This window comes from Schistocerca gregaria, chromosome 4, assembly GCF_023897955.1.
Source record: "Schistocerca gregaria isolate iqSchGreg1 chromosome 4, iqSchGreg1.2, whole genome shotgun sequence".
In the NCBI taxonomy this organism is placed as follows: domain Eukaryota; kingdom Metazoa; phylum Arthropoda; class Insecta; order Orthoptera; family Acrididae; genus Schistocerca; species Schistocerca gregaria.
This window is the reverse complement of record NC_064923.1, coordinates 786204327-786228925: the sequence shown is the minus strand read 5'-3', so window position 1 is coordinate 786228925 and position 24599 is coordinate 786204327. Positions and strand designations below refer to the sequence as shown.

The 24599-nt window shown below is 42.7% G+C and overlaps 1 protein-coding gene across 9 annotated transcripts in view; it reads left to right on the top strand.

The window, feature by feature from the left end:
- Nucleotides 1-6207: 6207 nt before the first annotated feature.
- LOC126268177 (uncharacterized) overlaps nucleotides 6208-24599 on the top strand; it is a 59496-nt gene continuing 41104 nt past the window's right edge. For 4 of the 9 annotated variants that reach the window (XM_049973773.1, XM_049973777.1, XM_049973771.1 and 1 more), the window contains exon 1: nucleotides 6440-6575. The gene's annotated coding sequence lies outside the window, so the exon portion shown is untranslated. Of the gene's footprint in view, nucleotides 6576-6627; nucleotides 6748-24599 lie in introns of all 9 variants that reach the window. The other 5 variants (XM_049973772.1, XM_049973778.1, XM_049973780.1 and 2 more) reach the window with 5 other exon arrangements.

Sequence of the window (24599 nt, the reverse complement as noted above, 5' to 3'; positions counted from 1 at the left end):
GATTAGGCGACTCTCCATCGAATCCAGATAACGGTAGCTATAGGATACCCAGAAGTATATTTGTAAGAGTGAAAGAAAGGCCTCCCACAGGAGAGAGTATTAAAATCCTAACGGTAAACTGCTGAAGCATTTACAACAAAGCGGAAGAGTTTGAAGCGCTCATAAAAAGCAGTGACGCTCACATAATACTAATTACAGAAAGCTGGTTAAAACTTGATATAAGTGTATATAAAATGGATAGGCAACTGGGAAATGGGGTAGTGTATTTGCCACTGCAGCCAAAATCTGAAATCCACTGAGACAGAAATTGAAGCTGCCTGTGAAATTGTTTGGGAGAGACAGAAGTGATGCACAAAACTACAGTCCAATATCTTTGACAGCGATTTGTTGTGCAATCTTAGAATATATTCTGAGCTCAAACATAATGAGATATCTTGAACAGAATGACCTCCTCAATGTCAGCCAGCATGGTTTTTGAAAATATTAATCATGTGAAACCCAGCTCGCACTTTTCTCACATGACACACAGAAAGCTTTGGATCAAGGCAGCTAGGTAGATGCAGTGTTTCTTGATATTCAAAAAGCATTTGACTTGGTACCAGACCTACACGTATTGCCTAAAGTACGATCATATGGGGTATCAAGTAGAATTTGCGAGTGGACTGAAAACTTTTCGGTAGGGAGGACACAGTATGTTATCTTGGATCGAGAGTCATTGTCAGATGTAGAAGTACTTTGGGTGTGAACCAGGAAAGTGCGTTAGGACCCTTGCTGTTCATGTTGTATATTAATGACCTTGCTGAAAATGTTAATAGCAAAATCAGGCTTTTACAGATGATGATGTAATGAAGTGCTATCTGAGAGAGATTGCCTAAATGTTCAGTCAGATCTTGATAAGATTTCGGTACAGTGCAGAGATTGTCAGGTTCATAAATGTAAAACTGTGCACTTCACAAAACGCAACAATGAAGTATCTTTTGACTATAATATCAATGAGCCACTGTTGGAATCGGTCAACTCATACAAATACCTGGATGTACCACTTTGTAAGGATATGAATGACCACGTGAATGATCACATAGGTTCAGTTGTGGATAAAGCACGTGGTAGACTTTGGGTTCTTGGTAGAATACTGGGAAAGTGCAATCAATCTACAAAAGAAATTGCTTACAAATCACTCGACCGACACATCTTAAAATAGTGCTGTATAGTGGGGGCTGTGTGGAAGAGACACTGAACGGTTTTTTAGGTTAGAGGGTCTCAGGAAACCACAGAAGGGCATCCATCCAAAAGGGGGCAAGCAAAATGCATAAGGTAGTTGTAGAAACGATCAGTATTGTAGTTGTAAATTGTCGTAGCTGTGTTGGGAGACATCCAGAGCTCCAAGCTCTAACAGAAAGCACTGAAGCTCAAATAGTTATAGGTGTGGAAAGCTGGTTAAAGCCAGAAATAAGTTCAGCCGAATTTTTTTCAAGCGGGCTAACAGTGTTCACAAATAATAGATTAAATACATTTGGTGGAGGAGTATTTATTGCTGTCAGAAGTAGTTTACCTTGTAGCGAAATTATTTTGAACGATGTCCGCCCCCAGTAGGTGAGTGGTCAGCACGATGGACTGTCAATCCTAAGGGCCTACGTTCGATTCCCGGCTGGGTCGGAGATTTTCTCCACTCAGGGACTGGGTGTTGTGTTGTCCTAATCATCATCATTTCATCCCCATCGACGCGCAAGTCGCCGAAGTGGCGTCAAATCGAAAGACTTGCACCTGGCGAACGGTCTCCCCGGCGGGAGGCCTTCGTCACACAACATTATTATTATTATTATTATTTGAACAATTAGTACATGAGCCCACTCGAAGATTAAACTGTTGTAAAAGCATGCTTGACCTCTTAGCAACAACTAATCCTGGACAAATAGGGTGTATTAGGGACCAAAAGGCAGTTGCTGCTAGGCTGTATACCATAACACCTCCAACCATCAAAAAGAAAGGCAAAAAACGTTCATTTAAAGAAGCTGATAAAAACGCTCTTAATGCCTTTTTAAAAGACAGCCTCCACTCCTTCCATTCTGATCATGTAAGCATAGAAAAGATGTGGAATGATTTCAAAGAAACAGTATCAATGGCAATTAAGAGATACACTCCTGGAAATTGAAATAAGAACACTGTGAATTCATTGTCCCAGGAAGGGGAAACTTTATTGACACATTCCTCGGTTCAGATACATCACATGATCAAACTGACAGAACCAAAGACACATAGACACAGGTAACAGAGCATGCACAATGTCGGCACTAGTACAGTGTATATCCACCTTTCGCAGCAATGCAGGCTGCTATTCTCCCATGGAGACGATCGTAGAGATGCTGGATGTAGTCCTGTGGAACGGCTTTCCATGCCATTTCCACCTGGCGCCTCAGTTGGACCAGCGTTCGTGCTGGACGTGCAGACTGCGTGAGACGACGCTTCATCCAGTCCCAAACATGCTCAATGGGGGACAGATCCGGAGACCTTGCTGGCCAGGGTAGTTGACTTACACCTTCTAGAGCACGTTGGGTGGCACGAAATACATGCGGACGTGCATTGTCCTGTTGGAACAGCAAGTTCCCTTGGCGATCTAGGAATGGTAGAACGATGGGTTCTATGACGGTTTGGATGTAGCGTGCACTATTCAGTGTCCCCTCGACGATCACCAGAGGTGTATGGCCAGTGTAGGAGATCGCTCCCCACACCATGATGCCGGGTGTTGGCCCTGTGTGCCTCGGTCGTATGCAGTCCTGATTGTGGCGCTCACCTGCACGGCGCCAAACACGCATACGACCATCACTGGCACCAAGGCAGAAGCGACTCTCATCGCTGAAGACGACACGTCTCCATTCGTCCCTCCATTCACGCCTGTCGCGACACCACTGGAGGCGGGCTGCACGATGTTGGGGTGTGAGCGGAAGACGGCCTAACGGTGTGCGGGACCGTAGCCCAGCTTCATGGAGACGGTTGCGAATAGTCCTCGCCGATACCCGAGGAGCATCAGTGTCCCTAATTTGCTGGGAAGTGGCGGTGCGGTCCCCTACGGCACTGCGTAGGATCCTACGGTCTTGGCGTGCATCCGTGCGTCGCTGCGGTCCGGTCCCAGGTCAACGGGCACGTGCACCTTCCTCCGACCACTGGCGACAACATCGAAGTACTGTGGAGACCTCACGCCCCACGTGTTGAGCAATTCGGCGGTACGTCCACCCGGCCTCCCGCATGCCCACTATACGCCCTCGCTCAAAGTCCGTCAACTGCTCATACGGTTCACGTCCACGCTGTCGCGGCATGCTACCAGTGTTAAAGACTGAGATGGAGGTCCGTATGCCACGGCAAACTGGGTGACACTGACGGCGGCGGTGCACAAATGCTGCGCAGCTAGCGCCATTCGACGGCCAACACCGCGGTTCCTGGTGTGTCCGCTGTGCCGTGCGTGTGATCATTGCTTGTACAGCCCTCTCGCAGTGTCCGGAGCAAGTATGGTGGGTCTGACACACCGGTGTCAATGTGTTCTTTTTTCCATTTCCAGGAGTGTATATACCACATAAATTATTAAGTGATGGTATTGATCCCCCATGGTACACAAAATGGGTCAGATCACTGTTGCAGAGGCGACGAAAAAAGCATGTCAAATATAAAAGAAATCCTCAAGATTGGCAAAGTTTGTCAGAAATTCAAAAGATAGTGCGTACTTCAATGCTAGATGCTTATAATTATTTCCACAACGAAATTTTGTCTCAGGATCTGGCGGAAAACCCAAAGAGATTCTGGGCATACATAAAGCACACCAGTGGAAAGACGCAACCAATATCTTCACTGAGTGATAACAACGGTAACACCACTGATGACAGTGCCACAAAAGCAGAGCTATTAAACATGTTTTTCCGAAACTCCTTCACCAAAGAAGATGAAGTAAATATTCCTGAATTCCAGTCAAGAGCAACTGCCAAGATGAGAAACATAGCAGCAGATATCCTTGGTGTAGCAAATCAGCTTAAATTACTTAATAAAGGTAAGGTCTCTGGTCCAGATTGCATACCAGTTAGGTTTCGTTCAGAATAAGCTGATACAATAGCTCCATGCTTAGCAATTATATACAACTGCTCGCTCACAGAAAGATACACACCTAAAGACTGGAAAATTGCTCAGTTCACACCAATACCCAAAAAGGGAAACAGGAGTAATCCGCTGAATTACAAGCCCATTTCACTAACGTCGATTTGCTGTACGGTTTTGGAACATATATTGTTTTCAAACATTGTGAATTACCTCAAAGACACATAGTCAGCACTGATTCAGAAAATGTCGTTCTTGTGAAACACAACTAGCTCTTTATACTTATGAAGTAATCAGTGCTATCAACATGGGATGTCAAATTGATTACATATTTTTAGATTGGCATAAGGTTTTCGACACCATTCCTCACAAGCGTCTTCTAACCAAACTGTGTGCCTATGGAATATCGCCTCAGTTGTGCGACTGGACTCGTGATTCCTGTCAGAAAGGTCCCAGTTCGTAGAATAGACGGAAAGTCATCGAGTAAAACAGAAGTAATATCTAGCGTTCCCCATGGAAGTGTTATTGGCCCTCTATTATTCGTGATCTATATTAGCGACGTAGGAGATAATCTCAGTAGCTGCCTTAGATTGTTTGCAGATGATGCTATCATTTACCGTCTTGTAAAGTAATCAGATGACCAAAGCAAATTGCAAAATACTTTAGATAAGATATTTGTATAGTACGAAAAGTGGCAGTTGACCTCCAATAATGAAAAGTGTGAAATTATTCATATGAGTTCTAAAAGAAATCCACTAAAATGTCGATTACGCGGTAAGTCACACGAACCGGAAGGCTTTAAATTCAACTGTATACTTAGGGATTACAATTACAAATAACCTAAATTGGGACGATCACATATATAATGCTATGGGTAGAGCAAACCAAACACTGCGATTCATTGCTAGAATACTTACAAGGTGCAGCAGGTTTACTAAAGAGACTGCTAACACCACACTTGCCCGCCCTATTCTGGAGTGTTTCTGTGCAGTGTGGGATCCGCATCAGGTGGGGCTAACGGATGATATCGAAAAAGTTCTAAGAAGGGCAGCTTGTTTTGAATTATAGCAAAATAGGGGAGCTAGTACCACAGTCATGATACGTGAATTGGAGTGCCAACTATTAAAACAAAGGCGTTTTTGATAAATTCATCTGGCGAAGATGATGGGTACGAAACTCGTCGAAACGTTGCGGCAAGATGACGCCACCATTCGGCTGATAACCCGAGCAAAATTCATCATTGGAATACTCCGAGAAAGACTGCAATCGCAAAAGCTTTTTTCGTTGCGACAGGATCTTCTCATGAAATTTCAATCGCCAGTTTTCTCCTCCGATAGCAAAAATATTCTGTTGACACCCTCCTACAACAGGAGAAATGATCATCACTATAAAATAACAGAAATGAAGGCTCGCACAGAAAAATTCAAGTACTAGTTTTTCCCGCGCGCTGTTCGAGAGTGGTACGGTAGAGAGACAGCTTGAAGATGGTTCATTGAACCCTCTGCCAGGCACTTTATTGTGAATAGCCGAGTAATCACGTAGATGTAGATTACTCAAGTATTGGGACCCCTACACGACAAGACTAACAGGGGATATTGAGCGTATACAGAGAAGGGCAGCATGAATTGTCACAGGTTTGTTCAATCCATGAGAGAGTGTCACAGAGATACTGAAGGAATTGAGATGACAGATCCTTGAAGCTAGACATAAACTGTCCTTAGAAAGTCTGTTAACAAAGTTTCGAAAACTGGGTTTATATGATAACTCTACGTATCGCTCACACAGGGGTTCGTGAGGATTAGGTTAGAATAATTACTGCACACACAAAGCACTCAAACAATCATTCCGCCCGCGCTGCACACGTGAATGGAACAGGAAGAAACCTTAACAACAGATACAGTGGACGTATCCTCTGCCGTACATCTCATGGTGGTTTACATTACATTACTACATTTTTCGTGATTACGACATTCTGTAATGATGTGGAACGTGTCAGTTTAACCTAGGTTTTGATTAGACTTTTTTATAATTACTATTTCATGTCTTAAAATTCATCTATTGAGTAGAGGGAGTTATCATTCAGCATTTTTTTTAATTTGTTTTTAAATATTGGTTGGCTATCTGTCATTTGACAAATGACCAAAGATTTTTTGTGGCAGCATAGTTCACCCCCTTTTGGGCAGAATATAGATGCATATGTAGATTACCGCAATTTGAAATGCATTGTGGAATGTTTTGATGCCGCGGGAGGTGACGTGTGAACTGACCATTAACGAAGTATAAAAATCCGCTTTCATTGTTCTTATTATATTTTAAATATTTTGTATGCGACACGGTATTTAAAAGGGCGATGAACGAGGCCATCGATCTGCAAGCAATATCTTTGGGTTGACAGCTGGCGAATAGAAAGTGACAGCGGAGTCTGTGTAGTGTTGCAAAACATGTAATTGTCAGGAAATGGAAGTTATGGACAAGAGGAAAAGGAATAAATGAAGGTTTCTGATTTGAACCTTTTTGGTATTGCATTGTTTTGTTTTTAAATTTCAGGGTCATCAATGAGAGCGGGAAGGCGCTACTGAAAACAAAGGGTTAAAACAATTCTGTGACACGAGTTTTATTTTACGTGTTATATCTGCATGTTGCAAGTGAGAGATGGATGATGATAATGTAATTATCATAAGTTACTTGTAGCTATTTACGCCAGTGTATTAGGACATAGAGGAGGGTTTCATAATATAATTATCACGAGCTTAAAAAAAGATTGTATTTCGTTATTAATATATCTTGAGTTGAAATAGAGTTTAGCATTTTTGTTTGCGTGGACTGTGATAAGAGTGTAACGCTGTATCGGTCTCATGTTTCATAGTATAATTACTGGCCTGTTATTCATGCCGAAAGGTTATAATAAACAGCTCCTTCTTTCACCGGAATTAAAAGAGGTGGGGGGAGAGATTTGCCACAGAGATTTTTATTGGGTAAGACTGAGTTCCGTTCTCTAATTTTGCGCCATAACATACTCCAAACAGCAATGCAGTTTTTTGCCATGACAATTGTAAATAGACGAATCCATTTCTTTGGTAATCCCCTGATGCAATAGTATTCAAATCTGTTTAGAAGTGTTCTGTCACTTACCATGTTGAAAGCAGTAATTGTCTAAAAACAGCAAATAACAGGTATAATTTTAATCAATGGCTTTTATAGCAGTGGTTATGCATTCATGGATTACCTTCTCAGTTGATTTCTTACTTCGAAACCATGTTGGGAACAGGCTAATACTCCATTTTTGTTTCTAAAAGTTATTAATTATTGTACTTTCTTTCCAGCATTTTTGAAAACAGGATGTTAATGCAAGGGGCAATTTTTTATCACTTTCTTTGTCACCAGCTTTGAATATTTTAATAACTTTCGATGTTTTTAGCTGATGAGGGAAGATGCTTGTTTCAAATGAGCAGTTACATGCATGAGTGAGGGGACTCAATAATGTATTGGACAGACAGTTGTAACATTTGGTTGGGCATGCTGTCAACTGCTGCTGAGTATGTTGATTTTAGTTGTGTAACAGCCCGGACTGCTTGCTTCTTGGTTACAGATCCACAAACACTGATAATTTACAGCTGTTGATCTGATTTTCTTCTGGCTTCTGATTTCCAACAAAATTAGTTTTCAGTAAATTTTCAGCTATTCCAGTGAAGTAGCTGTTGAATATATGTGCTATTTTGCTTGATTCAGTGATTACTTTATTTCCTTGTGTACAAGACAATTTATTGCCTGTTTCCGTATTTATGATGTCCCACATTGCTTTTACTTTACTTGTAGAATTTTTATATGCCTGTCATTCTGCATGCTTTTTGTCTGTTTTATAACCTTTTGCAAAATCTTTGTGTTAGTTTTGTAGTGGGTGTGCATATCTGCTGTGACATTATTTTCCTTGCAGATTTGGTGCAGTTCTCCTGGGTCATTCCATGTCAAATCACTACACCTATTTTACCTCGCCATTTTAGATTTTGCTAAAATTTAGTATACATATAGTGGGTGCCGAGAGTAAGAAAAATTCCAAATTGCAGTTTTTTATCTCAAACCATTCCTGAAACATCGCTATGTTAACTTTTCAAAAACCTGCCAGAAATGTGTGAACAGACTTTTTTTTTTTAATTTCCCTGGGAGCTGCTCTAATTGAGCTAGAGAGCTGGAAAATGTGTTGTTTTGCATCCTCTTTCCAGGGATATACAACAAAACATAGCTTCTAATTAATAACCTTCTTCAAAATACTAATTGATATTTTTATTAATTTTTTTTTACAAAAAGTACATAATTGAAAATTTTCAAAATATTTCCATAACTGCTTCACACTGCTGTAAATCACATGGCAAAATATAAATGTGGGATGATAATGGGTTCATTGTTAAAAAAAAAAAAAATCCGACCTCTTGTTTTTCACTAAGAGCCGTAGTTTGACCAAACTGACCTCTAACAAACAGGAATTTCATTAAAATATACTGTAAGGTAAGTAAAAAAAGCATTAGAAATATCAAAACATCACCTTGTTAAAACAAAACTAATCAGTATATTTTATAATTGATTGCTTATTTTAATTTCATACAACTTAACTAAGAGTACATTAACTGATAAAACAAAAAGTTTGAGCATTTAACTACAAACTGAAATAAAGTATGAAAAAGTAAAACTATTTACATAATAGTTGTGGTCCATGATGTTTGTAATGAGACTATTAAAAATATTAAATACATAATGCTTGTTTTTGAGTAACATGTGTCTATACATACCTAAATTTAACAAATGGGTACTAACAGCAGTAATTTTGGAACAACTTTCTATAAAATATACATTAACACTAACCTGAGACAAAAGTTAGGTTTTTAGTTGAAAGCAGTTTCCCAATAAATTGTCTTGGAACTTTACAGATTACATTTTAATTAAGCTTACTGGGTTTGGTTTACATCACTTTCTTTAAGAATGTATGTTCTCATTGTTTGAGTAAATGGGTTTACTTTTGTGAGGACATCTGCATGGGCAGGATAGGAGAATGACTTAGCTGGTCCACAGGGATGAAGAAAAGTTATTTTCACTTCATCAAGTTCTTCTTCTCTTCTTCTTCTTCTTCTTCTTCTTCTTAAATGTACCCAAGCCACCAGTTTCTGCCATATACAGTGGTGACATAGCCTGATACATCTTGTAACTTCAGTTTGTCTGGTGATGTAGTTACTTTCCTCTCCCAACTCTGCATATCACTTGAAAAGTATTTGACTATTAATTTTGATGTAGTGTTCTTGAGTGGCATATGCAAAATCAACATTTGTGATATTATCTAATGCCCAATCGAATAGATCTTGTGGGGGTTTGGATCTGATTTTGGTATGGCCTTTGCACACTTGCACAAGCTGCCAGTTACTTAACTGAACCCCCTACTCCATCACAAGGCCCTTTCCCATGTGCTGTGGCTGAAAAGTGCCACTCAGCTTTTGTGTTGAAGTCTTCGTCATGAAGGCAAAGGTTCAGGAACATTTCTTATTTTTGTGCTGAGCAGTTGAACTGTCAGAATAATAGTATATCTTTTTTGGAAGCTTTTGAAATTTATTTGTTAGATAAGAAGTAAGCTTCTTTTGAAAGGTGTAAACCACTACTGTATTGTGCTCCAGGCAATCGGAAACAATGACAGAGCTCGTATGCTCAATTTTGTCTTCCTGTTTAGAATGTACAAGGGCTATCCACAAAGTATATTACGTTTTGGAATTAAAAATAAATAAAGTATTGGAATTTTTTTTATATATACAGATTAAAGCCACACTTAAATACTATTATTCTACATAGTTGCCATTTAAATTAAGGCACTTATCGTAGCGAGGGACGAGCTTGGAAATACCTTCGTCGTAAAATTCGGCCGCCTGTGCCTTCAACCACGTGGTTACCTCTTCTTGAAGCTGTGCGTCGTCATCAAAATGCTGCATAGCCAACCACTTCTTCATTGCTGGGAATAAGTGGAAGTCGCTCGGTGCCAGGTCGGGACTGTACGGCGGATGAGGAAACAACTCCCACTTAAAAGATTCGAGAACTTCACGAGTGGCATTTGCCATGTGGGCCCGGGCATTGTCGTGAATCAGCAAGATCTTTCAGCCCAACTTTCCCCTGCACTTGTTTTGTATTGCTGTTCTGAGGTTGTGCAGAATTTGGCAATACCTTTGAGAGTTTATTGTAGTGCCTCTTTCCAGGAAATCCACAAAAATCACACCTTTTCTGTCCCAAAAGAAGTAACCACGTGGTTGAAGGTGCAGGCGGCTGAATTTTACGATGAAGGAATTTCCAAGCTCGTCCATCACTAGGATAAGTGCCTTAATTTAAATGGCAATTATGTAGAAAAGTAGTATTTAAGTGTGGCTTTCATCTGTATATAATTTTTTAAAAATCCAATACTTTATTTATTTTTAATTCCAAAACGTAATGTACTTTGTGGATAGCCCTCGTATAACAAAAGGATGAATGGTAATCTGTTGTCTTGTCCAGTGATAACTCTGAGCTTCATCCTGCAGAACTATGCTAGCCTGTAATTTTCCAAAAAATCACGTATGACAACAAATTCAGATTCCATAAGGTTTTCTCTTGTGGAGTTAAGGAATGTTCATTGTTGCTTGGCAGTGAAGTCGTGCCGAATCAAAGTAGACATCTTACTACAAAATAAATCTATGAATTCTTCAGAAGTTTTCTCAACAATTTCCAGATTACAGAGGCCAACTGACATCCACTGTCGGAACTGAACTCGTTCAATTAAGTTTTCAACAAAAGAGTTTTGTAAAATTTTACATATGACGGTTTCTCCTGGGCAGTATTCACAGTTTCCCATGTTGCAATCAACTGATGATGGAGTGCAAAGCATTTTTGCAATTGACTGCTTATAATTGTTTAAGCTGCTGTTTCTTACTGTATTTAGTTTGGCATTTTCTATCATTAATCTTGTTTTGGTGAATTGTGCAGAGACAGACAGTGTGTGTGCCACTCCAACCAGCAAATACACAATGTTTGAGTCTCAACTCAGCAAATTTAGAGAAACCGATTTTTATTTTAGAAAACTTGTCTTTAAAATGTTTGTAAGCGTCTTTAAGGTTACACAAAATAAGTCTTTTTGATATTTTTGTTTTACTTCCACTTGTTTCCGTAATTGTCGCACAATCTTTAATACCTGGCATTGTCCGGCTAACTCCACCATGTTCATAAAATGAATGTACAGTTTGACAGTTTTCGTTGGTAAACACTTTCCTGGTTTTGGATTTGGACCTTCCATGAACCCTTTCTCTTTCAAATTTTTTTTTGACCAATTAACAATGTAATTAGGAGCATTAAATTCCAAAGTTTGTTTTGAGATTTTGAAGCATGGATTTATCAGCATCTGACGAAGTAGTTTTAGCAGCAACAAAAAGTTGCGTGCAACTAATGATGAGTTTCTTTTTATTTTTTTGATTTGGCGTAACACATAGATGTTGCTTTTTTCTTATCATTTGGGGACTCACCTAGTTCTTGAAGTGGTGTGTTAAGTGTTTGAACAGTCACTGAAGTTGTAGTGAAGTCAGGGTCTTGGTCTGGGGTGATTATCTCTGATCCAGAAGAATCTTCTTCAACATTTTTATCACTGATTGGCTCTGGTGTAGTTTTCAATGTGGTTTAATCTTTCCTACATTTATCACAAATCCTGCCACCACTAGGTATTTGTGGAAATAATTTGGGCATCTATGCTGTGACATTTCTCAGTTTTTTCTGTCTCTAATAAAATCATTTGACTTTTTCAATGGATTACAACACAGCACTCTTACAGCACCGCACTTTTTACCTGGTTCCATATTGATAAAAAACCACTTACAACCTCTCCTTCAATTTATAGATTTACTTGTAAATGAATTATTAAAAGTACTAGATACAAACTGGTCAACACAGAGGTAACAATTGATTTGCACTAAAACCATAGTGCTCAGCCCCCTGCGGGTTTGGGGGTTACAATAGGCCCGCGGTATTCCTGCCTGTCGTAAGAGGCGACTAAAAGGAGTCTCAAACTTTTCGGCCTTATATGATGGTCCCCTGTTGGGGTTGACCTCCATCTCTCAAAATTTTCCGAAGAGCGAGCCGATTGGGGAAGGGCGCCTTACTTGGTGCATTGTGTCCATCTTGCGATCAGACCTTTCGCCAGCTTATACACTGTTGAACTGCAGTCCTGTCCGCTCTCCATCTCTTGGGTATGACTCTCTTTCTGCGTGCAGATAACACCTCGCACTGTGCAGTGCCTCTTTCTGCACCGACGGCGACCATGGATCACATGTTACCTAACATCCAGCACGGTAGCCAGTCCGTTGTGGTGAGGCCGCCATTTACCCTGTTGGTTGTAGCCCCCTGACAACACAGGGATCGCTCTACTGATGCCTGCGCCGTTAACTCCCCATGTATGCCAAGGAGTAGATGCCTATCCTCCTGGGGTATCGGGACTCCCAGCAACGGCCATCCTGCCAGGTGGCTCTTGCCGTGGCTGGGTGGCGCCCGTGGGGAGGGCCCTTGGTCGGAGTAGGTGGCATCAGGGCGGATGACCCGCAATGAAGCGTGGTACATCGTCTCTCGCTGGTGGCCAGCCGCCAGCAGTCTCTAAGCTTTCTCAGGCTCAGTTTAATGCTCAGAAGTATGATCCGAAAACGTTCCCCTCCCTGGCCACACCGTGGGAGGAAGGTAAGTCTCAGGATGGCAGTAGCAGTTATTCGCCCCGCTTGTTAGTTTGTACGTGGGTTGATGGGGAGTCTTTTCTCTCCATAAAGCCTCAGTTCTTCGTCGAGCATTTAGAGGACAAGTTTGAGGAGGTGGAGGGCTTGTCAAAAATGCGCTCTGGGTCAGTCCTGATACAAACGGCATCCTCTGCCCAGTCACGACGGTTACTTGCTTGTGACAAGTTGGAGGATGTTGCCGTTACGATAACACCCCATAAGAGTTTAAGTATGGTCCAGGGAGTTATTTACCATAGGGATCTTCTTTTGCAGTCTGATGAAGAGCTGCGCGCCAATTTAGAGCGCCGAGGTGTACATTTCGTCCGGCGCGTTCATCGGGGTCCGAAGGAAAATCAGATTGATACCGGTGCCTTCGAAGGGGATACATTACCGGAAAAAGTCAAGGTGATGGTCTACCGATGTGACGTTAAGCCCTATATCCCTCCCCCGATGCGGTGCTTTAAGTGCTGGAAGTTCGGCCATATGTCTTCTCGCTGCACTTACAGCCTCACATGTCGAGGTTGCGGACGCCCATCACATCCCAATACTCCATGTGCCCCGCCTCCCAACTGTGTCAACTGCGGGGAGCACCATTCACCTTGCTCTCCAGACTGCCGAATTTTCCAGAAAGAGCGTAAAGTCATGGAACACAAGACCCTGGACCGACTAACCTATACTGAGGCCAAGAGGAAATACGACCGACTCCATCCTGTGAGAATGACATCTTCCTACGCTGCTGCTACAACACCTGTGCTAGCCCTGTCTGTTTCTCCCATTGTGACCGGATCGACGAGTAATAAAACTCCTCCTGCCCCCTCGCCAGTGGGGGGCTCTACCCACCGGGTTGCTCCTGCGCCACCTACCTCAGGAGCAACACCATTCCACCCATAGGGGACGTCCGTCCCCACTTCTAAGCCGGAGAAGTGTCGAACTTCTTCGGCTTCTCACGCTCGCAAGGGGTCCCTTGGATCCCTCCCTTCCCAGCTTTCCGCCAGCGAGAAGCCTGACGACCGACAATGGCGTAAGTGCCCGCAATCAGCTGGTCGTAGGGCTTCACGATCCTCCTCCGTTCCGGAGACTGAATCGGTGAAGCCCTCCCAGCCGGTGCGACCCAAGGAACGGCGTGGGAAACTCAAGAAGAGCTCTCAGCCCAAGGAACTCGAGGTGGCAGCCATCCCACCGCAACCTTCCAGCTCTGCGTCTGAGGATGCGGTGGAGATTCTGGCGTCCGCTGAGGACCTCCATCTCGCCCGTCCATCAGACGCCATGGAAAGCACTATCACAGGTGCTAAATCGGAGGCAGCAGGTAACCCAGCGGCGTAATCTCCCTTCCCAGTCCCGTCAAGCCTTTCTCAGCCATGGACAACACCATCCTCCAGTGGAACTGCAGCGGTTTCTTCCACCATCTAGCTGAGCTCCACCAACTTATCAGCCTTCACCCTTTCCTCTGCATTGCTCTGCAGGAAACTTGGTTTCCGGCAATGCGAACCCCCGCCCTCCGTGGCTACCGGGGTTATTATAAGAACCGGGCAGCTTATGAAAGGGTGTCTGGTGGCGTCTGCATCTATGTCCTGAACTCTCTTCACAGCGAGTCTGTACCTCTCCACACACCTTTAGAGGCTGTCACTGTTCAGGTGTGGACGCCACAGGCTGTTACCGTCTGCAGTCTTTACCTTCCACCGGATGGTGATGTCGCGCAGCATGTCCTGGCTGCTCTGATAGCACAATTTCCTCCACCTTTCCTGCTACTGGGCGACTTTAACGCCCATAACCATCTGTGGGGTGGGTCAGTGGCAACAGGTCAAGGCGCCATCGTTGAGCATTTATTGGCGCAGCTCGATCTCTCGATCTTAAATGATGGTGCCTTCACACACTTCAGTGTGGCGCATGTCACATACTCAGCCATTGACCTTTCCATCTGTAGCCCTAGCCTCTTACCGTCTGTCCAATGGAGAGTGCATGACGACCTGTGTGGTAGTGACCACTTTCCGATCTTTCTGTCACTGCCACAGCGTCAGTCTTCTGGGCGCCCTAGCAGATGGGCTATGACTCAGGCTGACTGGGACTTGTTCTCCTCCACTGCCACTATTGAGCCTCTCTCTAACGATGCCATTGATGCAGTAGTTCAATCGATCACCACCGGCATTGTTACTGCCGCCGAATCTGCCATTCCCCGTTCTTCTGGGTCCCCTCGGTGGCGGACTGTGCCTTGGTGGTCGCCTGAGATCGCTGAAGCGATTAAAGCTCGCCGGCGGGCGCTCCAGCGTCACAAGCGACATCCCTCAATCGACCACCTTATCGCCTTCAAACGGCTGCGTGCGCGAGCCCGCTGCATTATCCGCCAACTCAAGCAGGAGTGCTGGGAGCGGTATGTGTCCACCATTGGCCTCCATGTCAATCCATCGCAGGTCTGGGCCAAGATTCGCCGCCTCTATGGCTATCGGACCCCTGTCAGTGTCCCTGCGCTCTCACTGAATGGAGCAGTTTGTACTGACTCCGACGTCATTGCAAACCGCTTGGCAGAGCACTTTGCTATGAATTCCGCTTCTGCCAACTACCCCTTGGGCTTCCGCTCCATTAAGGAGCGGATAGAACGTTGGAGTTTTTCTTTTTGCACTCACCATCCTAAATTGTACAATGTTCCATTCAGTGAGTGGGAATTTCGAAGTGCCCTCGCCGCTTGTCCTTATACCGCTTCTGGGCCAGATAGCATCCACTCTCAGATGCTGAAACACCTTTCAGTGGACTGCCAGCGACGCCTCCTCGATCTTTCCAACCGCATTTGGGTCGAGGGTGAGTTTCTGTCGCAATGGCTGGAAAGTCTTGTTGTCCCCATTCTGAAACCAGGGAAGAACCCTTTGGAGGTGGACAGCTACCGTCCCATTAGCCTCACCAACGTTCTTCTTCAAGTTGGTTGAACGGATGGTGAGCCGGCGCTGGAATTGGGTACTAGAGTCTCGAGGCCTTCTGGCTCCGTCTCAGGGTGGGTTCCGTAAAGGCCACTCCGCTGCCGACAATCTGGTGAGCCTGGAGTCGGCCATCCATACTGCCTTTGCCCGCCGTCAGCATCTGGTTGCTGTCTTTTTCGACATGCGGAAGGCGTATGATACGACATGGTGTCATCACATCCCTTCTACGCTTCATGGATGGGGTCTTCGGGGCCCTCTGCCGATCTATATCCGCAATTTTCTGTCGTATCGTACCTTCCGCATGCACGTCGCGGCCTCATATAGTTCCTCCCAAGTCCAGGACAACGGTGTGCCACAGGGTTCTGTTCTCAGTGTGTGTCTGTTTTTAATAGCTATTAACGGGCTCGCTGCAGCCGTGGGAAATACTGTCTCTGCTTCCTTGTATGCTGACGACTTCTGCCTTTACTACAGCTCTATTGGCATTGCAGCTGCTGAACGTCAGCTACAGGGCGCAATCCGCAAGGTGCAGTCTTGGACTGTAGCGCATGGTTTTCAGTTTTCCGCAGCCAAGACTTGCATTATGCATTTCTGCCGGTGACACATTGTTCACCGGGAGCCGCGGCTTTATCTTGATGGCGAGCTTCTTAAAGTGGTGGAGTCACATAGGTTTTTGGGGATGGTTTTTGATGCCCGGTTGACTTGGCTGCCTCATATTCGGCAGCTTAAACAGGCGTATTGGCGGCATCTAAATGCTATGCAATGCCTGAGCCACACCGATCTACTCTACTACGGCTTTACCAGGCGTTAATCCAGTCCCGTCTGGACTACGGGAGTCTGGCTTATGGCTCAGCATCCCCATCTGCATTGCGGGTGCTGGATCCAATCCTCCACAGCGGGATACGCCTTGCCACTGGTGCCTCCCGAAACAGCCCTGTGGACAGAATACTTGTGGAGGCAGGTGTCCCTCCACTGTGGTTACGACGCCAACAATTACTGTCTGCTTATGCTGCCCATGTTTTTAGCTTGCCCGGTCATCCAAATTATCATGTCCTCTTTCCGCAGTCAGTCGTTCATCTGCCAGAATGTCGGCCCCAGTTGGGTTGTCCGATCGCCGTACGTGTCAAACAGCTTCTTTCCTGACTTGGGTGTTTCCCTGTTCCACCTCCTTTCCGGGCCCCTCTGCGTAAACCCCCGTGGTGTGTGCCTCGCCCTTGCCTTCGGCTCGACTTGGCACAGGGCCCGAAGGACTCAGTCCCTCCGGAGGCCTTCCAACACCGCTTTTATTCCATCCTGGCCATGCATCAGGGCTCTGGCGTTGTCTACACCGACGGTTCGATGGTTGCTGGTCTAATCGGTTATGCACTAACTCTAGGGGACCATTCTGAACAACGTTCATTGCCGGATGGCTGCAGTGTTTACACTGCTTAGCTGGTCGCCATCTTTCGTGCCCTAGAGTATATCTGCTCCTGCTCAGGTGAGTCCTTCGTTATCCGTAGCGATTCCCTGAGCGGTTTACGAGCTCTCAACCAGTGTTTCCCTCGTTCTCGTCTGGTGATGGCTATCCAGGAGTCTTTGCATACTCTCGCCCGTAGCGGCAGGTCTGTGGTCTTTGTTTGGACCCCAGGCCATGTTGGTATACCCGGCAATGAAACTGTTGACCGCCTGGCGAAAGAGGCCACCAGTGCGCCATCTCTGGAGATTGGCCTCCTGGCGGCTGATTTGCGGGCAGTCTTACGCCGCAAAGTTCTCTCGTTTTGGGATGCTGAATGACGCTGTCTGACCACCCCTAACAAACTCCGTGCCGTCAAGGACATGACAACTGTGTGGCGGTCATCCATCCGAGCCAACCGCAGGGACTCAGTCGTCCTTTGTCGGCTCCGCATTGGCCACACCCGACTGACGCACAGTTATTTACTGTGTCGTGAGGATCCCCCTCTTTGTCGTTGTGGGGCGTCCTTGACGGTGGTCCATATTCTGTCGGAGTGTGCGCCCTTTTAACCGTGCTCAGGCAGACTTTTGCAATGCCTGACACGCTCTCTGCTCTTTTATCAGATGACTCTGCCATGGTGGACTTGGTTTTGTGTTTTATTCGGGCAGGGGGTTTTTATCCTTTAATCTGTGTGTTTGTTTTTTTAGTGTTGATTCTGGCTTTTAGCCTCTGATTTTAAACTGAGGTTTTAAAGTGTTCTTGGTGGTTGGCTTTTCCTCTTTTTCTCTACAGTCGGCCAACCACTGTCACCTTGTGTGTTTTAATTTGTTTTGTCTGGTCTCTGTCAGAGTATTTCATGTCCTGTTTCGTCTGCTGTCTTTCCTGTTGTTCATTTTTTATTCTCTTCGTGTGGTTTTAGTTTTTATGGAACAAGGGACCGATGACCATAGTAGTCTGGTCCCTTTAATCCCACAAACCAACCAACCAACCATAGATTTAAGGGTCAGGAAGGGATTTCTGAAAGTATTTGTATGGAGTGTAGCCATGTATGGAAGTGAAACATGGACAATAAATAGTTTAGACAAGAAGAGAATAGAAGCTTTCGGAATGTGGTGCTACAGAGAATGCTGAAGATTGGATGGGTAGATCACATAACTAATGAGGAGGTATTGAATAGAATTGGAGAGAAGAGGAGTTTTTCGCACAACTTGACAAGAAGAAGGAACCGGTTGGTAGGACATGTTCTGAGGCATCAAGGGATCACCAATTTAGTATTGGTGGGCAGTGTAGAGGGTAAAAATCATAGAGGGAGACCAAGAGACGAATACACTAAGCAGATTCAGAAGGATGTAGGCTGCAGTAGGTACTGGGAGATGAAGAGGCTTGCACAGGATAGAGTAGCACGGAGAGCTGCATCAAACCAGTCTGAGGACTGAAGACCACAACAACAACAGACTGTGTTTAAATTATTCTTTATCGTGTGACTAGTTTTGGTGAAAGAACATTATCCAGCACAGAAATTTGTTAACAGAAGGTTTTGTATGTAAAAAAAAAAAAAAAAAACCACCATGTCAAAAATATAATATTTGTAAATAATCCAGAATGAGATTTTTCATTCTGCAGCAGTGTGTGCGCTGATATGATACTTCATGGCCAGTGTGAGCTGCTCTTGGTTAGCTCAGTTGGTAGAGAACTTGCCAACTATGAAAGGTAAAGGTCCCTATTCCAAGTCTCAGTCCAGCACACAGTTTTAATCTGCCAGGAAATTTTATAAATAATGTTCAGTTGTGCATTATTTAGTGGACCTTCCATGACTTACATGTCCTCACATTGTTTTTTCTTTCCTGACCCACCAAGTCATTGATGTCCCCTAATAGTATATTAGCAGGTCTGTCAGGGATAGCAGATGGTATCAGCTCAAATTCTTCATTGAAGTCTCAAACTTTAGCGATTGTCTCCACTGCCACTATTGACTGGGACATGCATACTTACTTTTGGGGACTGGAAATCTGTAACTGTTTTTGAAATCCTTTTGTCAATTAAGATATATTTTCCATGGTGTGACAATTTCTCGTTAGGATTGAACTGCCTTCACCTTTTAGAATTTTGCAATTGACAGGGTCTATTTGACATATTCTCTAAATTAGATTGCTTTAAGTGCCAGGATTGAAATTTTTTGTTGGTTAGATATGTTTTTGAGCTGTCTAGTTGACCTGGCTCCTATAGTGAGAATAGATTTAGTGTGGAAATATGTTTTATTTAGGTTTTAAGTTTGTTGCATTCGATATGGTTGAGGATGATTCTGGGAGTTAATAAGTCTCTCTAGTATCTTCATAGATACTGGTGTGGGCTGTCAAAATCTGATGGCTCACATACACTTTTTAAGACAGTCGTATATATCTCTGGAGCTCGGCAGACATGCGAATACGAAGCTCTAGCCAAGTTAAGTAATTAATATTGAAATAAGAGCTAATTTAGTTAATATTATATTTTAAACTAGTGTATATACGAGGGTATTTCGGAAAGTAAAGATACACCTTATGCCAGAGGAACAGAAGAGGTTTGGCAAGCAAGTTGGCAACACTGGTGTTAACCTTGAACCATTAACTTTCCCCTCGCAGTTGTTCGGCAGTTGAACGTTGCTTCTGGTTGGAGTAAGTCATGCTTAAAATGGCTGCTCCAATTCAGAAACCCGCCAAATGTGAAGTGCGCTCCATCATACGTTTCCTTCATGCAGAAGGTCAGCGACCTGTGGATATTCACAAAGAAATAGTTTCTGTTTATGGGAACATTATGAATCGACAAAATGTAACGAAATCGTGTAGTCATTTCTCTGAAGGTAGGACCGATGTTCATGACGAACAACGATTAGATCGGCCATCTGTGTTCTCTGGTGCCCTTCTTTGGAGAACGAAAGAAGCAGTTTGTGTGAATAGACGTCTCACATTGAAAGGATTGCATCAGATCATACCGGACATGTCAATGACAACTCTTTATGATGTTGTGACTGTCAAGTTAGGGTACAGGAAATTGTGTGAGCGCTGGGTTGCAAAACTGTTAACAGAAGAACATAAACAGAAAACTTTGCGATCAACTTCCTCACACGCTATGCTGAAGCAGGTGATGAGTTCCTTGATCACATTGTGACAGGTGACGAGACATGGGTTTATCACCATACACCTGAATGCAACAACAATCACTGCAATGGTGCCATTCGAATTCACCAAAAGCCAAGAAATGCAAAGTGTCGATTTCAGTGAAGAAAATCATAGCTTCTGTTTTTTGGGACAGGCAATGCATTCTTCTGTTGGAATTTATGCCTCCTGGAACAACAATTAATGCTGCTGCATATTGCCAGACTTTGAAATGTCTTTGAAGGGCAATTCAAAACAAACACAGGGGAATGCTGACAAGTGGAGTCCGCTTGCTTCATGACAACGCTCGGCCTCACACAGCGCTCGTAACCAAAGCACTACTCAAACAATTCAAATGGGACATATTGGACCATCCGCCATACAGCCCGGACCTTGCACCCACCGACTTCCATGTCTTCTGTTACATGAAGTCACATCTTGGTGGAAAATCATTCCACAACAATGAAGAGATGAAAGATGAAATTGAAATGTGGTTCCGACAACAGGCGGCAACTTTCTATGACTGTGGGATACAAAAGCTTGTGCACCGACTTAACAAATGTTTGGATAATGGGGTGAATATGTTGAAAAATAACAAATAATCCAGTTAATAAGATGTAACTGACATTTTCTAAATAAATGTTCTATTTAAGGACTGCAAGCCATTGGATCTTTACTTTTTGAAATGCACTCATACTTCTTCTCTAGGCTATCTATTGAAGGTTTCGCTTTTCTGACCATATTAAGATCGAAAAGGAAGTATTTTGTAAAAGGCTGGTGTTTGCTAGTTTTGTTTATGTTTTTTAGTCGTAAATTTCACGCGAGTGTAGATTTTTGTTTTTGACTAGAGGTATCGCTTCAAAGTCAGTTTAATTTGTGTCGGTCATACAGAGTTTAAGTGGTTAAAATTTTTGGAAGTAATTTTAAAAGTTTGTTTACATTTAGTTTTTATTTACAGATTAGTAGGCTACAGGTTACGAAACTACTGTGGTCTTGTACCAACTTATTCTCTGCTTTTGTGTTAAATTTGTCTATCAAGCCATGTGTGACAAATGTGGTGGTTGCCATAGAAATTTGAAAGAGGGGAGCAAAAAATTTGTGCCCTTAAGGCTGAATTAGAAAATGCGAACTAGGAATTATGTACATCAAGGGAGGAAAAAGAGACTGGGAACTGGGAAAAGATAGCAAGCAAATGGCGAAAAAGGGAAACACTTGTAAAAAAAAATATGAATAAATAAATAAATCCGGAAATTCAGTTAGTAAATCAATTTGGCTTGCTATCTGAAGTGGAGGAAGGGCCTCATCCAGATGTAGTTGAAAGTAGGTTGAAGCAGAATATTAGCTTTAGGAAAAAAGACAGGTCGGTATCAAACCAGAATAGGAAAAGAAGAATTCTGCTTACAGGCAGCAGTCATGGGTGGGGTGTGAGCCAGCAGCTTCAGGAGAAATTAGGTGCAGGGTACCAGGTCACAAGTTTTGTGAAACCAAGTGATAGCACTTAGCCAGGTGACAGAAAACTTAGGTCAGCTATGCAGGGACTTTGAGAAGGAAGATCAGGTAATTATAGCTGGGGAGCAGGAAACAGCCTGGCTATGAATCTAAGACACAGTATTAGGAGTGACCTGGATAGAATAGGGGCAGAAACAGAGCACACATGTGGGGTTTGTGGAGGTCTTTCAGCGCCATGATCAGCCCTGGGTAAACACTGCTGTAAGGCATGTTAACACTGAGTTGAACAGGATGGTCCAGACACAGGCAAAATCTCACATAAGTGTTGTTCCTATAAATGCTATTGCTAGGTGGTGATACACTACAGATGGCCTGCACCTGACTAAGATAGGGAAAAATAAGTTAACTTCTCTATTAGCAGAAACTGTAAGGTGGTTCACAGTCAAACAAGATGTGATCCCTGTGGTTAATGGGTCCAGGCAGACAGGTTTTTTAGGTTAAAGCCAAAGTCCAGACAGATGATAATCAAGATAAATAGAATAAAAGAAACTTCATGTTCAGTAAATAGGGGTAAAGCTAAGGGCGGAATCAACTCACGTCATCAAAATATCAGGGAAATAAAAAATAGATGAGCTATTAGTGTGTTTAGATTATCTCGAGAATGAGATTGATATACTCTGTCTGTCTGAACACCATGTAACTGTGGGCATGGATAGTGTCAGTGTGAGTGAGTATAATTTAGCATCTTACACTTGTAGATCTAGGATGGGTAAAGGAGGAGTTGCCATTTTCATAAAACAAGGGTATAAATGCAAAACTGTAGAAGTAAACAAATTTTGTGTTGATCAGCACTTTGAGGTTTGTGCATGTAAACTTCAGCTAGATAATGTTGTATTGATATTAGCAACAGTGTACAGGTCCCCATTAGGAGACCGGGAGCTGTTCATAAATAAGTTAAACTGCCTATTATGCTGTCTGTCAGACAAAAAGAAGAAGTTATTAATCTGTGGTGATTTCAGTGTACACTTTCTTAGTAATTATGATCGAAAAAGTGAACTAGAAGTGTTGTTAACAACATATAACTTAGAATCAGTGATCAATTTCCGTGCACATATAGCTCAAGACAGTAATGTATTTGTACAGAAAGAGGATGTAAAACAAACACATGCTTTCCATGGTAAACTGATTGTCAGACCAGGATGCAAAACTGATTAACTTACAAAACCTAACAGTGCGCACAGTTTGGAAACCATTAAGTAAAAGTGTGAGGTCGCTCAACCCAGTATCTATAGAGCACTTCAGAGAAAGCTTAAGAAATGTTAATTGGGGAGATCCATATAATGAGCCAAATGCTAATGATAAATGCAACATATTTCTTGATAAATTTATATCCCTTTTTGAACATTGTTTCCCAAAGAAAATTACTAAATGTAATACCACACACTTTTCAAAGAAACTGTGGATTACTACAGGTATTAAAGTGTCTTCAGAAAGAAAAAGAAAACTATGAGACAGCAAGAACTAGTTAAGATCCAAAAGTAATTTTACACTATAAAAATTATTGTAACATACTGAGAGAAGTTGTAAGGAAATCAAGAAATATGTTTGTTAGAGAGGAAATTAACAACTCCGGCAGTAAAATAAAGTCGCTATGGAATGTTGTTAGAAGGGAGACAAGAAAAGTAACCACTGGGTTAGATAGTATTACTGTTGAAGAGAACGAGACCTTTCTAACCAACAGTACACAAGTAGCTAATGTATTTAAAAACCATTTCTTAAGTGTAGGAGAAAAAAATGGTGAGAACAGTTCAAAAGAAAAAGCCAGGCAGTATATGTAAGACTCTGTTTTGAAAAAAAATTTGTCAGATTAAGTTTCACCTAACAACCTCTTGTGAAATAAGTAAAATTATTAAATCTCTGAAAAAATAAATGTTCTGTTGGAGTAGATGACATCTCTAATAAGATATTAAAACAATGTGGAGCAATTACAGCTGATGTTCTGAATCACATATGTAGTGCATCACTAACTCAGGGTATTTTCCCAGACAGGTTAAAATATGCCATTGTCAGGCCTCTCTACAAAAAGGGGGACACCACAGATGTCAATAATTATCAGCCAGTATCCTTGCTTACAGCATTTTCAAAAATCTTTGAGAAAGTAATGTACTCAAGAATGGTTAGCCATCTTGACAGTAATGGGATACGTAGTAAATCACAGTTCGGATTTCAAAAATTCTGTTCTACTGAGACAGCAATATATAGTTTCGCTGTCCACATAATGGTCTTTAAATAGTAAAATGTCACCAATAGGAATTTTCTGTGACTTGTCCAAAGCATTTGATTGTGTGAACCATGACATTATGTTACAGAAATTACAATTCTGTGGTATAAATGGAATAGCATATGAGTGGTTTAAGTCATACCTACAGAACAGGAAGCAAAAAGTTTCGTTATGTGGGTCAAGTGATTTCAATAAGTTTGCCACTTCATCTAACTGGGGTGAAATTACATTAGGTGTTCCACAGGGTTCAATCATGTGTCCCATTCTGTTCAATAATATATATGAATGATCTCCCTTCCTATCTGAAACAGGAAGCTGAACTGACACTGTTTGCTGATGATACAAGCATAATTATTAATCCACTAAAAGAAACTCCAACTGAAAATGATACAAATAAGGTCTTTGGAAAAGTCATTAATTGGTTTTCTGCAAATGGACTTGCTCCAAACTTTGAAAAAACACAGTACACCAGTTTTCTGCTGCAACAAGTACAGTTCATTCAATAAATATAACACATCAACAACAGTCAGTAGACAGGGTAGAGCAAACTAAGTTTTTGGGTGTACA